The sequence below is a fragment of the Centruroides vittatus genome, unplaced genomic scaffold (genome assembly GCF_030686945.1).
Source record: "Centruroides vittatus isolate TY-2023 unplaced genomic scaffold, ASM3068694v2 contig_631, whole genome shotgun sequence".
NCBI lineage: Eukaryota > Metazoa > Arthropoda > Arachnida > Scorpiones > Buthidae > Centruroides > Centruroides vittatus.
In genome coordinates, this window is record NW_027122388.1 from 455836 (window position 1) to 475719 (window position 19884).

Sequence of the window (19884 nt, forward strand, 5' to 3'; positions counted from 1 at the left end):
GGACACTATGGACTAAGACTTACACCAAAAGACCCTTTGGTATTGTCGTATATAGTAGAGGGGAGGGAGAAGCACAGGAGAAATCGAATCGGATGGCGAGATGGGGGGTGTGAAGCCTTTAAACTGCAACCATAAACTTACTATTCGCGGCTCAGCCATTACACTACTCGTGTCTTGGGAATATATGCAAATATGTAACTCTTCCAAGGTTGTAACCGTTTTTTTTATTAGAGCCGATGTACTTTTACAGGGGGGGGTTGAGCATTATCAGAATTCAGATGAAGCTGAATGAAGATTAATAAGAGCTGAATAAATTGACATTCTGCACCTCGCTTCCTCCCTCCGTTAATCAATGGCAGCTCTTTTAACGATTTCTAGCATTAAAAAAGGTGCTATACACCCTTCCAGTATCTTCTACAACTCGAAATTTTAAGGCTTACATCCTAAGGCCAGCTATGGTCAGCCTTAAAATGATCCTGTAATTTCTTCCAAATCTGAAAATAACGTTGCAGGTAAACTACTAAACAAATCTGAGCATAATTTTTGTAATTTACACATAAAGTGAGCCTTTTTTATTATAAATTACTCTTTAATACGGCAATTATGAGCCTTTTTGTTGAGAACTATGGCTGATAATGTACAATAATATATACAAATCTAATATTTTAAGGAGACTTGCACAGGTTAAATCTACTTTACAGTGAGAGATTTGTTAACAGTCTTAGACTAAAATAAGCCTTAAAACAGGCTAAATTATTGAAAATACTCGGATAAAAAAAGTTTTGAGCTTATAAATCCGCAGTTTCTACACTTACAAAGCTTAGATACACATGCCAGAATGCCTACTTACACCAGTGATTTATAGCCTTTGTAGCCTTAATTTATGCTTAGATCTAAAGCTTAAATTGATAAAGAAAAAAAAATTTCAGATTTTTGACGTAAATTTAGCTGGAAGACGGGAGAAAAAATTAATTAATCCTTAACATTCTCTGAATTACAGAGAAGGGGGATGGAAGGGAAAAAAGGAAAGTGGAGTGAAGTAATTTTAATTAAAAAATTCACGAAAAGAATAATAATCAGAAGGGAAAAAATGGCTTCCTAAGCAAGCAGACATGTGCACTTTCGAGATATAAATCACGTGACCCGTCATGGTACAGTAGAAGGGAGGAAAGTCTCTCTCTCTCTCTCCAACATCTTCAGAGAATTAATGTACAGAGGAGTGTACACCGAGCATAAATTACATTTTAATTACAGAATTTTTTCCCTGTTACTTAAAAAAATATTCGGAATTTGATTAACGATTCTTCGAAAATTGTCTCAAATAGGGATAAATTAGGGGTGACGTCTTCAAGTGACACTTTTCTTATCTACAAGATGAGAGACTCAACTATGTAAGGACGTGGAAGACGTTCCGATTTACCTCCATTCTATAGCATTTTTCGAGTTTATTAAAGCTAAAATATATGAAATGTTTGCGTTAACGATCGTCAAATACGTGCCTTTTTTAAAATTTCAATTCATTACCGAGCCTTAAATTATAAGGATTTTAAGGAAATTCACTCTGTTCCTTACTTACTAAATGTTCTAATGCGGCACTTTTAATAAGTGCTAAAAGCCGATTTTTTGTTTTATATAATAATAGTAAGCCTTTTTAAATTTAGCCTTTTTAAATTTAAATTTAAAGGCTAAGTTTTAAAAGGCTTACTTGTAAGAGTTTTAAGAAAATCGTGATTTATGATGTTACTTCTTGTTAACCCAATGTTTAGATTGATATAAGGCTAAAATAATCAAGTGATTTAATTTATATTAAGTAAAACTTGAGCCTTTTAAATTCCACTAATGAATAAGCCTTAAAATTTTAGAAATATCCTAGAAATCCAGTAGGAGTGCTCTTATGCTTCTTCCTTGTTTAAAGTTTTTCAGGCTGTAGAAACACTAAAAATACCAAATTTTTGCTTTACATAAAGTTAAAGATGTGCCTTTTAAAATTTTAATTTACTTTTAGCCTTTAAATAATAAACACTTTAATAAAATCCTTGATATTTTACACGTTTAGAGCATCCAGATCTACAAATTCAACGATTTTCTGTGTTTTTTCGTCGAAGATACAAAGCAACTTGAGCCTAAACCTTTTGCCTTTATAAATTCTCATTTTTTAGATATTGGAGTAAGCCTTAAATAATTTTAACTTGACAGTGAGCCTTAATCTAAGCTCCCTAAGCTAAACAAAGGCTATTAATTTTTCTATTTTATTTAAAAAATTATAATTATTTTAAGTTTTTAATACAGTTAAAGTCTTGTTTAATAATAAATCTTTTACATTTAAAGCCTTTAAACCTTCGTGTAAAGCCTTAAAAATTATAAATCCAACTCTACGTCAGCTCCTTATATGGATAGAGACTATTTTTAATGCGCTATAAGAAATTAATTTATATATTTATTAGCCTTATGAAATATAAATCCGAGCCTTAATAAGATACATTTACAAATATATGTGTTATTTAATAAAAAATTTATTATTAAGCCTTTAAACCTTCCTGTAAAGCCTTAAAAATGTTTGTAAATCCGACTCGATGCTAGCCCCTTGTATGGATAGAGACTACTTTAATACCGCTGTAAGAAACGAATTTATACATTTATTAGCCTTTCGAGACATAAAATGAGCCTTAATCGGACAAATTTACAAACAAATGCCTTCAAAACTCGCTTACGACAGTAGATTTCTGCATATTTACCGTATTAAATTGGTGCAGTTTCTAATCTACTTATCTCATAAAACTCTATCAATAGTAGAGTATAGGAGAAGGGGGAGGGTTCTGCGAACCTCGTATTTTCATCATGTTAATTAAAACAATTGCATCTGGGTTATAGCCAAAACTCCATTCAACTTGGCACCCGATCAATTTTCTGTAGGAGCCAACATGGCGCCTATCTAGAAATGGGGTGGAGTTTAGTTTGATTGGATGGATCGCAGGGTTGAGAAACCAAGAGATGTGTTTAACTGATTACTATGGTGCGACAATGGAATGAAAATGCCGTATATGCGTGTAAATCAAAATCCCCATCCATAGTTTTAATTACTTTTAAACTTTATGTATCGAACGGGGGGGCGGGGGGGAAGAAGAACAACGTCTTTGCACCCTCTGCTGTACGGAGGATTCAGTTGGGGCTACATTTCCTCTTCGAATTTCGAGTGTCCTCGCCCCGAATTTGCATGGTGGCGGCAGTTTCTTGAATAAATATCGCGGGTGTTAGTGTGAATCCCCCCCACATCTAGGCATTTTTATGGTTGTGTTCCTTCTATAGATATGCCATGACAGGATTTAATTTGTGGGATCGTTTATCTTCTTTCTTTATTCCAGCATCTCCCTTCCTTCTGTCTTTCTTATTAGACAAATTTTGTAAAGTGGATTTATAAATTTGCCTAATTTGGATATTTTCCAGTCTACAGAGGCATTAACTAGGCATTAATTAGGCAGTTTTTTTTTAAAAAAATGGAAATAATAAGTTGTCTCTTCTTTCTACTCTTCCTCCATTGTTACACCTTCGTAAATTTTATAAAAATCTTCAGGTTTTCAGTGGCATTAATGCTTAGTTTTAACAAGATTGGCACCTAAATAATGCCTAAATGTGCGTAAATACCTAAATATTTAGTTAATAAATGCTTAAATGTGTCTAGATTTCCAAATGTTTTCGTTAATTAATACCCAATTATTAACAAGATTAATACTTGAATGAACTTAAATATTAATGCCTAAATGTCTAGGTATTAATATCCAAATTTATATATGATATGTACATTAATCAATGCTTAAATGTGTTTAAAAACCCAAATGTTAAGCTAATTAATGCCTAAATATAAGAAAATTTTAGTAAATTACTATGATTATATATACAATATATTTGTTAAATTAATTATTTTAATTTTATTTTTTAGGAAAGAAGGTACGAAGGCTCACATCTGAAGGATTTTATCACAATCACAATGCCTGCAAGTCCATTTTAAGCCTGAAGGATGTAAAGCCTTCTCATAATCGTCTCAAATACGATCATGCAAGAGCCTGAATCCCATGTTCAACCTTACAATTAAGGCTCACACAAGCCTTAAATGTAATTTTTTAGCACTATCGTAAAGACCATTAACCTCAACAGGCCTACATGATACAAAGATCTTCCTGCACATAAGCTGAATTTATTGATTAATAGCCTAAAAATTTATGCCTAATGCCTCATAAAAATTAATTTATCTTATTAATTATACAATAAAATAATAAATTAATTTATTTTTTTGCCTTAAATGGCGATAAATTAGTCAAGAATCTTTATGAAAGGTTAGAGATTTGTCACAGAATCTGGGCATTAATTCTGTTGTTTCACATATGTAACGTTAATCACAGCCTTAAGGCTTGTATGTTATAAGTATGTGCGCCTTAATTTTAAGGATAACACTTTTATAATAGCCTTAATTTTGTTTTTTGCAGTAAAATCAAGCTTAATAACCCTCCAGGCCAGTCAAAAAGGCTAGGAGATTGTCTATAACAGAATAGTTTTATTGATCAATAGCCTAAAAAATCGAACTTATACCTCATAAAAATTAATTTATCTTATTAGCCATACAATAATACATTAAATTAATTTTTTAGTGCCTTAAATAGCAATAAATTAGTCAAAAATCTTTAGAATTTATGATGAAAGGTCAGGAATTTGTCACACAGTCGCGACTTTAATTTGTTTCTTCATACCTTATTTCTATCCTAAAGGCTCGTATAATATAAGCGAATGAGCCTTAATTTTAAGGCTTACAAAATTAGAATATCCTTAATTTTAATATTTAGCACAAAATTGGGGTTAGGAACCCTCCAGGCCCGTGTAAAAGGCTACCTACACAAGTTCGTTTTTACGGATTGATAGACTAAAAAATCGAACTTAATACCTCATAAAAATCCATTTACTTTATTAATTATTTATAAAATTAGCGAATAAATAAATTTCCACACTCGAAATGATGATAAATCATTTTAAAAATCGCAAAATGTGCGATAAAGATGAAGATCTTATCATCGACCCCCCGTATATTGATTCCGAGTTTGTATGCTCCTTACAAACGAAATTAGTGAAGTAGGATGATTAAATCATCGAAAAATCAACCAGAATTCATTAAAGGAATCAGAGTTTCGTATAAATTAACAAAGAAAACAACGTTTCCTACCTCCTGAATGTAATTTGTATGCACCTAGTGCCAATAGGTAAAACGTTAGATTAATAACCTGTTTATGGCGATTGTGTTAAGTAGGTAGGGATCTGGCATAGAATTTTAAGCATAATTAATGAATATTCATACTCACCCAGCCTCCATCGTGGCTGTATAACCCCATATGACACCCTCGCACCTTCCCAAAACTCATCCTTGACGTCACTTTACAGCCACCTCGTCCATTGGCCATTAGCAGTATCATCAATAAAAAAATACATAAGAGTAGATCTAAGGGTTTAAGTGGCCCTTTCGCCTACTTTAACTGCCTTTTTTATCTTTATAAAGTATTTTTAGGCATTCTTTCAACCTATATTTATATATGAAGATGTATAGGAGGTAGGTAACGTGCCTGTACTTTAGATAGGTTCATAAGAGCATATTTTGCCTGAAAACCGGCATTTCTATGCCTCCTATGCCTAATTTATGCCTTACGTAAATGTAATTTAGGTTTATTTAGCATTAATTTATGTAGAAGTCGAGTGGAAGTTTTGTAAACTTAACACCTTTTCTGACTCGTAAAACCGTGTCAAACGGCTGTAATATTAGCGAATTTTTAAAATATTTATATTAATTTATGTGTAAAACAGATTTAGGATAGTAAAATATATCAGTATAAACCCACTTTAAGGCTCTAAATTATAGAAAAATGTGTTTAAAGTATGCTACAAGCTCGAAACTGAACAAAGGATAGGACTTACATTAGGCTTTAAAACAAAATTTTGTGTAAATTTTCTAGATTTTTGACTAGATTTATGATTAAAATATATCTAGAACTTGTTAAAATATGTAAAAAAAACCCTTAATTTATTTATATAAAATGCAAACTAAGTACTTAAAAGTTCAGATTAGGGTAGGGTTGATGTGAAATTAAGTCGAATTTAACCCCATTTCTAAACCTAAATGTGCCTAAATTGGGTTTTTTTAGATTCGTAGACAGTTCCCGATTAGATTTTTTAGGATATTTTTTAGATTTACTTACAAATAAATTGACATAAAACAGTAATTTATCAGTAAACTAGATTGACTTCTAATGAAAACCGTTCTCTAAAAACTGATTAGGCCTACTTTACCTATAAAAATAGCATTTAAGTCTTAAAAAAATCACAATAAATGATGCGAATATATAATTAAAATAAGGTTAAGCCAGTGTATTTTTATACAAAACGAAATTTACTGTGCAAATTTATACACACAAATGCTTATTTTACATATAAAATTACTGAAGTTGTGATGCAGATAAACGATTATAATAGGGAATATAATTAAAATATGATTGTTATAATAGAAAAAGCAGGGCTTATAACAGGTTATAATAGAAAAATATGGGTATACAACACTTAAAAATTAGCCTAATTACTTTTTACGAAATAAACGTCTGTATGTTACGCTCTTATTTTTAAGGAAAAATGGAGTTTTTGAGTGAAAAATCGAGTAAAATTAAGGTAAAAGTAACCGAAAAATCCAAAATTAAACTTAAAATATAACAGAAAACAGCCTTACAGGTATCATTCTTGAGTGAAAGGCTTGATTTAGTCTTGTAGTTCTAAGATACAATATGTATAACAAGCCTTTCTCCTCCATTACATGTGAAAGGCCCTAAACTACAGACTCATAAGGCAAAGATTGTTTAGCTTTCATACAAATTTGGGCCTGGAATAACTGTAGAATGCTGCTATAGTGGGATGATAGAGAATAACACGCTCTATAATACAGAAAGGCCTTTCTAGTTTACAATGCTGTTTGGTATCTTTCTAACCTTCTAAAGAATGCCAGAATATAAAAACAGACCTTAGAAAGATGTCTACAAGGGCCTCTGCCTGTAAAGGCCTTTGAGTTTCAATAAAATGTATATATTATAAAATACATTTAGAAGAAAGTAAACTGTAAAACTTAGTTTTAATCTTGAATTTCAATGACATTAATGCCTTTTTATGGGCTCAAACCTTTTAAAAACAAGTTAAATTTATGTGTTTTCAGTGTATATATATCATAAGAGAACTGTATAATTCATTGTTGAGTATTATCTTATTATACAATAAAAGTATTTTATAAATTATAATAATGTGTAAATCATGTTTTAAGGTGTTAAGTGACACATTAACACGTGATTCGATTTATTATTACGTCAAGAAGTTTTTGTGTTTATCGGTAAATCATGTGTGAGGATGCGACAACATGAAAGCTGTTTTTGGGTGTTTTTGCCTGTAATTTTGCATAATTTTAAAGGATATACTGCAAAAATAAGTCCAAAATTTAAAATAAAATAGAAAAATGTATAAAATTTATCACCAGGAATTATTAATTTGTAAGAAAATGAGATAAAGTGTACAACAATACGTAGGCCAATAGCGGTGTTTTGAAGCGGTTTATAGACGAAATTATTGTTAATTTTGTTCAATTTTCTGTAAAATTAACTCCATAACTTCAAAGAATAAACAGAAAATTGTAAAATTTATTATTATAATGAATTAATTGACAATAAAATAAAGCAATGTAGCAAGTTAAAGCTTTAAGGAAGTTTCCTACGATTCTGACAATAAATGACGTTTTAAAAGTATAATTTCTGAAATTTATACTAATTTCATTAAAAAAGTTTAAAATTTCTGCATTTTTATGTGTACAAATAATAAAAAAATACAATTTATTACACCCTAAAACACATTGTTCAACACTTGAACTCTGTTGAAGAGTCCATGAAGTAACGCAACACTTTTAGAAAATTAAAGAAATAATATTAATAAAAATAAAACTGTTTTTACTTAATTATAATCTAAACACACCAAACATTACAAAATACACACATATTTAACATTCTACAGCTGCAATTTTTTAAAAAAAGGTGAGTAAAAGTGAAAGAATGGTGTCCCTTCTTTAATTATTTCCCACTGGAAACGACATCAATTTCTTTAAGTAAAATTAAAATTTACAAGAAAATTAGCTTGTAAATTCGAATAAAACACCATTTTCTTGTCTAGTTTTTATCATAGAAAGTGACTTAATGCATATTTCATTCAATATTCCTTAATCCTGTGCTACAGGCACTTGTATACTTATGAAGGAGTCATGTCCCGTTTTTACTCACTCTCCACTGCAAACTACCTCAAATTATTTAAATAAAACTAAAATTTATATAAAAATAAGATTGGAAATTCGAAGAAAACAGTATTTTCTTGCATACTTTTCATTATAGAAAGTGAATTAAGGCGTATGTGATGCGAATATCCTTCATCAAAACTTTAATCCTAAGCACGAGCATAGTTATGATCCTTTGTATCGTGATAGAAGTTATAAGTACTTGTTTTTTTTATAAAGGAAACAGAAAGGAAATAGATCCTATGGCGCCGTATAATCCTCTTCTTTCTCTTTACTACTTCCTTATCCGTTCCTGATATCTACAAGGAATGATTTATAGATTCCTTTCGTGACAAAAATTGTAATGCTCTACGGATTCCATTTCCAGATTTATCACTTCTTTAACAACTTATCCAAATTCTGGGGGGCTAACTACAAAAGAAACCTCTCACTAAATCGATGTAAAGCAATTTGAGGAATGAGTTTTTCATGAATTTATATCGTCATTGTCACGTTCCTGACTGCAACATCCGCATCCCAATGGTTAGGAACTAATCTCGGATGATGGCTTCAAACAGGATGAGAAGAGCAGTAAATTCCTTTTCTTTGCTAAATGAAGAATTTGGTAGTGATTAATTGTATGAATGTATAAGGTCTGCTTAAAAAGTGAGGCCCTACATAAAAAGATAGAGTTTAGGCCTCAGATTCGAACACATCACGATCCCATACTTAAAATTCTAGCTAACTTAACCTAGCTACTATTTGCTCCTAAGATCTCTAAAATCCTTCATTTCCTTGTAGGATCTTAGCTAGCCACTACTGGTTTAGGATTTTATCTAGTACTGGGTCCTAGGAATAAGAATCTATCAAATCCTTAGTTGCATAGTAGGACCTTCTAGCTAACCTAACCTAGCTACTATTTGCTCCTAAGATCTCTAAAATCCTTCATTGTCCTTGTAGGATCTTAGCTAGCCACTACTGGTTTAGGATTTTATCTAGTACTGGGTCCTAGGAATAATAAGAATCTATCAAATCCTTAGTTGCCTAGTAGGACCTTCTAGCTAACCTAACCTAGCTACTATTTGCTCCTAAGATCTCTAAAATCCTTCATTGCCTTGTAGGATCTTAGCTAGCCACTACTGGTTTAGGATTTTATCTAGTACTGGGTCCTAGGAATAAGAATCTATCAAATCCTTAGTTGCCTAGTAGGACCTTCTAGCTAACCTAACCTAGCTACTATTTGCTCCTAAGATCTCTAAAATCCTTCATTGCCTTGTAGGATCTTAGCTACCCACTACTGGTTTAGGATTTTATCTAGTACTGGGTCCTAGGAATAATAAGAATCTATCAAATCCTTAGTTGCATAGTAGGACCTTCTAGCTAACCTAACCTAGCTACTATTTGCTCCTAAGATCTCTAAAATCCTTCATTGCCTTGTAGGATCTTAGCTAGCTACAACTGGTTTAGGATTTTATCTAGTACTGGATCCTAGGAATAATAAGAATCTATGAAATCCTTAGTTGCCTAGTAGGACCTTCTAGCTAACCTAACCTAGCTACTACTTGCTCCTAAGATCTCTAAAATCCTTCATTTCCTTGTAGGATCTTAGCTAGCCACTACTGGTTTAGGATTTTATCTAGTACTGGGTCCTGGGAATAATAAGAATCTGTCAAATCCTTAGTTTTCTAGCAGGATCTTTTCTAACTACCACTGCTTTAGGATTATAGATAGTATTGGTTCCTATGAATAATAAGATTCTATCAAAGCCTTTGTTGTTTTCTAGGATCTTAGCTAGCTACTACTAATTTAGGATTGTAGGAGTATTGAGCATCTCTCTTCAAATCTTTCAACGATGGAATTCTTAAAAAAAAATAAGTTAATAATTTAAATAAATTAATATCAAATATGAGAGCACATGTAACTTTTTATGATTTTTAATAATTTCCTACGAGTGAAATTTGATGCTTCTAGTAGCCTACATTCAGGGCCTAAGAGGCAAGATAGGCAAAAGCCATTAATAGCTCCACAATTAAAAAGACTCCACAATGTATAAGTCTGAGATCACTTCTCTCAGAAATTCTTGTGAAAAAATTTAATAAAACAATTGCATCATTTACGTCACCTGTGTGTCAAGTGTTTTACTTAAAAACGTTACGTTTCGAAGGCCCTTTCGGTGCCAATGGCCTTACTAAGTGGTCCTGTCAACAACGTTCTATTTGAGCTTCTTACATACATTATTTTAATAAAATTAAATTTTCTAATATTTATCATCATCATTATCATAATAAATCACTCTTCACATCGACGGATAATTTATTTTAATTTAATTTAATTTTAATTATTATTAAATAAAATTATTAAGTAATATTAAAATTTTCTATAAAATTATTAAGTATATTTTTCATATATTTATTTTTATAAAAATATTTAATAAAACATTTAAAATTAATCGCAAGAAACATGATAAAGTCTAACCACACCGTCAAATTTATTGAACTTTGTGAAATGCATATAAATACTCCAAAATGTTAATTTTTCATTGTCGAGCGTATTAAACCTACGGTAAATGTACGAATAATTAAATTTGTAATATTAACTTAGGCTACAGCCTTAATAAAATGAAATTTAAGGCTAGATGCCTGTGAGCCTGCTTAATTGTAATTAAAATATCTTAAGCACATTAATGTCTAAACAATCAGTTTTATGTAAGTGGAAATTAAGGTAAATTAATTAAAACTATCACTTAATTATAATTAAAGTTCTTATATAATTATAGCCTGTGAGCCTACTTAATTGTAACCGAATATCTTAAGAACGACAATACTTAATTAATCAGTCTTCTTAAGGCATATGCAAGTAGAAATTTAAGATAAAATAACTAAATCCTCTCACTTATCATAATTAAATACCTTAAACTCATGTTAATTGTAATTAGTTAAATAATAATCTTATTTAGTTAATATAGGCTAATACTTAAGTGTAAAGTAATAGATGTAATATTAATAATACTTAAATAAATAAAAAAGCCCGATAAATTATATAATTTAAGAAAAGCAATTAAATTGTCACTTAATTGTAATTAAATAAAACTTATCGTACGTTTATATTAGTTTACATGCTAAAGGGGTAATTAGGATTGATGTGTAAAAAATATAGGATTTTCCTTAAGGATTTATATTAATAAGGGACATATTCATCTATTAATTATAATTTGAATATGATAATTTCGAAACTACAAGAATTAATTATTAATTCAAATTGTTTCCTACGAAGCGATATTTTAATATTAAATACGATCAAAGGATTAATGATTTTATAAATTCATAAATGGAATCGTTAATAATAATTAAAATTTTAATATATTAATAAAATAAGGCATTACTTAGCCTGAAAATCAATTTAAATTGCTTATTTATGTCTAAATTTTACCTAGAAAATCCCAAAAATAGCTTATCCTCTAGTATTGTATAGAAAATATGTAGATAAGGCGTAGTGATACTTACATGCAAACTATTGGAGAGCAGATGAATATCTGAAGAATTTCTTTGGTGCTGTTACCATTATCCCGTGCCCTAGTTAAATATCCTAACATTTTAAGAGTGATGTTATTGGCTAGTCGAACTTATACGAGCCATAAACAATAGGAGAAGAGCGCGTTAAAAGGCGAGAGTGAAAAGTATCAAAGAAGATGATAGGAAAACAGGTAACAACCTTATTAAAGTTGGCATCTCATTATTTTAAAGTAACGCCTTCCGATTAGTCGCTTAGAAAAATTCTTCACCGAATGGGCCAATGAGGTTTTTGCTATTGGGCCATAAAATAATTAACATAATGAGGAAAGACGAGCTTTGACCCTGTTCTACGTCTCAGTGTAATGCCATTCGATGGAAATTAAAATGGCTTACAGATGACTTAATAAATCATAATTAAGTTACAGAATTCTGCGATTACTCGAGTTAAAGCGTAACAGTTATCAAACTATTAAAGTTTACTGTTCAATATCCCATCTAAATTATAACTTTGTCACGTCTGAACTTGAGTAATTTGCACACATTCGTCCTGTGTTTAAAAGAAAATATTATCTCTAGAACACTGCAGAAGTCATTAATATTCTGCAAACTCTGCCTTACAAATCTCTAAAAGGTTATTATTGGGGGGTAGAGTCTACTCAAAGGGGTAAGCTGAAGAGAGTTAGAAGATCAGAAAGATGAGAGAAGGTCTCAATAGCGTATTGTGCAAATAGGGTGAATGAGAAAGTGTGAAAAATGTTTACGTAATAGCCTATTTGTAATTACTTAATTAAAGTAACAGCTTCATATAGTGGAAAGCAATACAAATCTAAAGTAGTATGCAGGATATGAAGCGTTAAGGAAGATTAGTAGTTAGCATTATGGAGATTTCTGTAATCTTCTGTATACAAGCATTACAGAGGATAGAAATCCAAAGTAGTATACAAGATATGCAAGGATAGTTCTCTTCATTATAAAAGATATAACCTTTAAAAGATGTTCTATACGCCATTATGACGCATATCTTGCATACTACTTTGGATTTGTAAATTAATTCTCTTTACATTTCTGTACTTTTCTGTATCCAAGCATAGAGGATATCCTTCATACAAGCATTATGGGATACTCTTTCAGATATTCTATCCTGTATAAAAGCATTGTGGAAGATATAATCTCTGAAAGAAGTTCTCTCCTCCTTAATGCTTATATACATAATGCTTATACAGAATAGAACCTATAAAAATATCCTCCATAATTCTTGTAAACAAAATATTACAGAAATGAAAAGGAAATTATTGTACATTTTCTTATTCATTTACAAAAGTAGCAACTTCTCTGAAAAGGATATAGTAAGCATGTAGTAAAAGGCAATACAAATCCAAAGTAGTATGCAAGATATGCAAGTATTATGACGTACAGAACCTGTTTTAACGGTTTTATCCTTTATAATGAAGAGAACAATCCTTTATCTTGTATACCACTTTAGATTTGTGTTTTCTTTCACTATATTATCTCATTACATCGTTATAGTGTATACATAATATGTAGTATTTTACATAACCTGCATACATATTAAGTATACAAGCATTATAGAGGATAGAATCTTTTTTAGAGGTTCTATCCTGTAAAATGCTTGTATATAGAACCTCTTTTAGAGGTTCTATATACAAGCATTTTACAAGCATTCTGTATACAAGCAATTTTGTATACAAGCATTTTACAAGCATTCTGTATACAAGCATTCTGTAATCTTCTGTATACAAGCATTACAGAGGATAGAACCTCTAAAAGAGGTTCTATCCTCTGTAATGCTTGTGTACAGAAGATTACAGAACTATAAAGGGGGTTTCTTTATGTTTTCTTGTTCCTTTACATAATATTACAGGGAAAAAGTGTAGTATGCAGTAAGAGTGTTTAGTTTACTAATACTCTTACCGCCTCTTATATCATGTTTTATAAAATATAAAGCACTACACAGTAAACCAAGCATAATATGAATTGATTTACATCTTACAATTGTGATGTATTATAAACGTAAGTCCAAGACCTTACAAACAGTATATACAATACTAGTCAAGAGTAAACAACATAAAACTTTAAGTATGTTAAGTGAAAAACCTTAATGAAACGTACACATAATAAGTATTTAGACAGGTTTCATAAGTCTAAACGTTAATGAAACTTACATTTATGATTATTAAGTGTATTCATGAGGTTCTATCAGGGTATCATGATACATACCAGAATTTTCCATTCACACAGAAAAACCAATTGAATATTACTAATTTAGCTGGAGCTGGGCACTAAAATAATTAATATTTAGCAAAAATTAGAGTGTACAAACGTATTTTTGATTGAATAAAATATGATGAAGGGGTTTATTCGTGTGCTTCTATGCCTAAGCTGATAGGCCTACTTATTGACATAGGCATAGAAGCAACGTTTCAAGTTAACCTGATTGAAATTAATGAAATTTACATAATAATTAAGTGCCTCAACTAAATTATCATAAGTAAAACAATTAATAAAGCTAAATTAAAGTAGCATTTGTACAAGAATGCGGTAAATTTAACCGAACGTTTCGTCATATAAACTGTACTAATCAGTCAAAACTATTAAGAATTACATTAATTAAGGCCCAGTTTAGGACCTTAACGTTTATAAGTAGATAAATTAACCAGTTTAAGCACAAAACTCTCAAAAATCCTAAGAGTTAAAGCTAAAACTCACACGTAAAGTATCAAACCACCAATGAAGCATATCGAGTTAAATGTATAAAATATTTAAAATTCTAACGATTACACTTATTAATTTTAGAATAAAGAAAATGTTTCTATCTCTCTCCAGGTTCTATATCTATGCAAATAAGGAAGAGAAGAGGAGGAAGATAGGAAGAGGAGGAGGAAAATATATATTGCAAGACTTGCCTTTTACTTAGATTTTATTGTTTGATATAAATCCGACAAAGATCTGAGGATGCAGAAACGACGTTTAGACTTCATCTAACCTCTGGAAGGATTGGTTTCGAGTTTAAATAAAGAAGGAAAAAAATTGCCTGATGCGTAAAGAGGGTTGGTCGGGTGAAAGAATGCCAAACACGACTATTGGTGAAGCGAGTGATGGAAGAAAAAATATCAAAAGTGGAGAAGCATAAGTGTACGTTTTAAATGGTTACACGGCAGGGAACATGAGATTGGCTATAAAGATGCTATCTACTTGGTTCCAGCTTCCTTCTTCCGAAACGAACACTTTATGGTATCATACAAGATCCAGTTTCTGATGAAACTTTTATGAAATCTTTGTCGTATCTACTGTTAAATCGATGAAAAATTGTCTAAAATACTTCGAAAATCTTCCCTACATCCCCAAAATATGATTTTTCTGTATATTTCTTTAGTATAAATGCCAAAAAATCTCGTTATTTAAGTTAATTTGAATCGGGTGAAGGTCATTTTATATACATTTTTCTTTCTATTTAAAGGGTATTATCGCGGTTTGTTGCAGATTTTATGCTGAAGAATTGCAGAATAAGTCGAATTTTGTATAGTTTATTAGAAATTTAACTCGAAAATGTTATTTTAATCCCAAATTTTTGGCTTATTTGGATTATTAGCAAAAAATTTTGATGGAAATTCTTAAATATTCTAATAACAGAAGTTTATTGTTAGAGTTTCCTGTACCTAAACTCAATTAATTTCACATAAATAATTCAAGTAGAAGAGGGTACAAAAACATCAAGAAAGTATGGATCATAGGTATTGGTCATCAGTCAATGTCAGTGTCAACAGGGTGTGGTACCCTGTGACAATTATTGCAGTAACAATGACTGACGTCACCACACTTTTACATTACTTTGTACCTTATCTATGTTTCGAGTAGGTCAACCGTTGCCTACTTGTTATAAAATTCAGATAAATATTTATGTTATCAGTAAAGAATTCAACAGGTAAGGATATTCATTTAATTTTTGATGGTTTAGCGATAAGGAGGAAAGGTTTATAATCCTTGTAAGATTAAATATTTTACGAGTGTTAAACAAGAGCTGTGAGCTTTCGTTGAGAAAATAATACATAATTTTAGTCCCTGTCATAAGCTTTTCGTGTTTATCTATAGAGCTAAACATGCTTTTATATCTTTAAGAACAGGCTCTTCATCTTCACGGAACAGGCTCTATTTCTTCATATAACAAGCTTTACATATTTACAAAACAGGCTCTACATTATCACAAAATCTTACGGTTACAGGTTACTAAATAGCATTTTTAAATTTAAGATTATTCATTTATATAATAAAATTTTACACTTTAAGCTTCTGTCTAGATGAAGGTTATATTAAACCTTATATCTGTGTAGATATTCCTATTATCTGTCTTCCTACTTCATCTATGGCAATCTCTTTGCTCATTATCCATCCTTTTAATTCTACTTTATATTTTTCTATCCATAATCTTAAAAATTATTTACAATTTTTACTTCTTTTTTTCTCATCCACATCTTTTCCTAATGCATCTTCTAACATTCATCTTAAACATTATCTTAATTCTTACCTTATTCAGGCTCTATATGAATGAAAATTATATTTTTATCCTGAATTTTTAGTGAAAAGATAAAATTATACCATAAAAAACAGTTATAAACCGAAAATTTAGGCCATATTCCTTAATAAGAAAGTTCTAAATTTAATTTTCTTGCTTTATGAGGCAAAATCAGTTCTAAAACACTCTTTTTTTGATAGAATTACATATGCTTCTAAATCATTATAGAACAGGCTCTAGATTTTCACAAATAAGGCTTTATATATGATAATAACAGGCTCTACATATGATAAGAACAGGCTCTACATATGATAAGAACAGGCTCTATATGTGATAAGCACAAGCTCTATATATGATCAAACATTTCTACAAAACATGCACTAGATCGTTACAAAACAGGCAATAGATCATCACGAAACAGCCTCTAGATATGATAAGAACAGGCTCTAAATTCTCATAAAACAGGCTGAAGATTCTCATAAACATGCTCTAGATATTATGAGGAGAGTTTCTAAATTTTCACACGATTCTATTCTCAAGATCTAGACACTATTCTGATATGATTTTCACATCTTATCAGAGTAGTACATTAACAGAACAGGCTCCGCGTAAAAAGTTAACTAAATTTATAATAATTATTATCAGTTTTATATATTAAGGCTCAAATTTTTATTGTTAGCCTTAAAAACTATCTTATAAATCAAGCTAAAAGTGTATAAACGTTAAGGTTATATATATATATATACGATAGCTTATATATGATATAAGAAAGCTTCACGAAGGCTATTCGTAAACTTTTTTTTCCCTATCTCCATCAATATCTTGATCTCTATTAACTATGATTAATCATTAATTGGGGATTTAAAGTGATTCATTAATTTTATATTTTTCTGTTCTTTCCTGTTTAGTCAATGAGAAAAAAATTTTTTTCTTATCATTTTGTAAAAATGATTCATAAAAAGTTTTGCAGATCCTTTCAAATTTTCTTTATTGGCAAACCCAGAAGCCTTATTTACACAATTAAGCCTGATTAAGGCTAATACTGTTGATTTAAACTATTAAATTTAACTAAATTCTAGGTGATTTTTAAGCGGTGCATTTATTAATTTTACTGAAAACGTAAGAAAAATCGAGTCTAATAGCACAGAAAATTTGCTATTTCTCTTAAACATAACCTTATTTTTCATCAGCCTTCTTATAAACCTTAAATTTAGGCTAACATGCAAGTTGAAATAAGTGTTTAAATAGGATGGAGCCTTCTTATCTTAACACTTTTTCTTAAGTATGACCTTAAGTTTTATAGAAAAGTAAGGAGAAAAACGCGATAACACACTCTGAGCCTCTTAAGTACTTTATAAAACAGATTAGAGAATCTTAACACTTATTTAAGAAGTTGCATAAGGCTAAAAGTTTGATATAATAAGGGAAAAGGCTCTTGTTTATCTAACTTTTCAGCAGTTTTGTATAAATTATTTACCGTGATAAGCGCATATATGAGCCTTTATTGCCTATATATAAGCCTATTTATTGTGAAAGTATATATATATATAAGCGACCGTACCCGTAAGCAAAGTCTGCAGCTCTGTTAAGGTATACTTATTTTTAAACCTATACAATAAATCTTTGTATAAAACGAAACTATCTAGCCTTTTTTACACAAAGGCTTATCAAAATTACTACTTTAACTTTCGTTAATACAAAGAATATAGGCTTAATTCTATGCCTAATCAAAGCAATAAGTAGTTCAAGTTCTATGCTATTATCTGTCAGAAAGTAGCCTTGAAGTGAAAAATAATTTATTATTCTCGAAAGGCTACTGTACAATTTTTTGTTTATGAACTAGAAAGGTTAACTTATGTTCCATAAAGGCTTATATTTTCAAATCTCGTAGGCTATTACCCTTTAGAAAATAGCCTGTAAATAGGGCATATACAATGTTACAAAGGGTAAAGTTCAATTTCTTACTTCCAAATTAAAAAGGCTAATTTCTTAGATAGTAAATATCTTAAAAAGCTTGTATTTTATAATTTTCAGGCTATTACTCTTAATAAAACAGCCTGTAAATAGGACATGAGCTAGAAAGTTTAGTAAGTTAGTAATAGGTTAAGTTAGTAGATTAGCAACGGTAGAAAGGGTATTCTTCATTTTCTTATTTACAAATTAAAAAAGGCTAATTTTTTTAGATATTACTCATCTTGAAAGGCTTCTAATTTGAAAGTTTAAAGCTATTAATCTTAAGAAAATAGCGTGTAAATGGAACATGATTTAGAAGTAACTTAGCAATGCTAGAAAGGCTAGTGTATTATTTCTTGCTTCCAAATTAATAAGGCTAATTTCTTAGATGAAGGCGTATGTTAGTAAGCTTGTATTCTAAAAATTTTAGGCTATTATTCTTAATAAAATAGACTGTAAATACGGCATAAATTAGAAAATTTAGTGAGTTAGTTAGAATGCCAGAAAGGCTAGTGTTGTATTTCTTACTTCCAAATTAAAAAGGCTACTTTTACAGTTGGTAGCTTATCTTCGAAAGCTTCTATTTAGCCATTTTCCTTTAAAAAATAGCCTTTTTATTCACTCGAATAGGCACAGTTTTTATATATATATATTTATATAAATCCGATACTTTACACTGGAAACAGGGGAGAGTAGTCTATTTTATACCTTTCTATAGATTTAATAGACTTATCACAAAATTCCTTTACGTCCAGCTTATTCCTTCCACCAGTTTGTTACAATATTTTTTTTTGGAAAATGTCCAAAATTTGGCCAATTTCGAAAGTCGAAAACATTTTCGATTTTTATAGGTAAAAACTTACTTTATTGTAGATTCGAATGCTTTTTCTGCGAGACGATCCAAAAAAAGGCACCGAAAATCGACTCTCAAACATTTCTTAAGGGTTTTTTTGGAAAAATAATTGTTTTCAATTAAATTCTTTATAATTTTCCACTCGAATTGGCCAAAATTCTATACTTTAACCCCCTTTTTTAGCCTTAAAATCTTCAAGAAAATTCTATATTTTTCCACTTAAACTTCTAAAAATAGTAAAAAAATGAGCAGAATATAGTTACTTTCGACCTTCCATTACTCCTGAATTTCTTTTTCTGGAATTCCAGAATCAAAGTAAGTTATACTTAATTCTGTAAAAGAACCGAACCCACGTCTGCCCTTATCACTTATCGTCCAGCTTCTTACTTCAACACTAATTCTTCACCTTTATTCTAGTTTTTCTTACCTCAACCTCATATTTTACCTCATTTAAATTCAGTTTAACCTCATATTCTGTTCTTTTAATACTACTACACAGAAGGATACACGTGAAAAATCTTTAATAACTATATTAACATACGTTTCACGCTCATTTTCTATGAAATACCGATGAAAGAGTTGAATTAGCTCATAATCTGGCTACCTTTGGACACAATTTTGGTAAAATTTCTTTATACAGAAAACTTAGAATAGACTTCTTAAGGTGTGTTGTATGTGTCTATGTTTAATTTACCATTTATATTAAAGT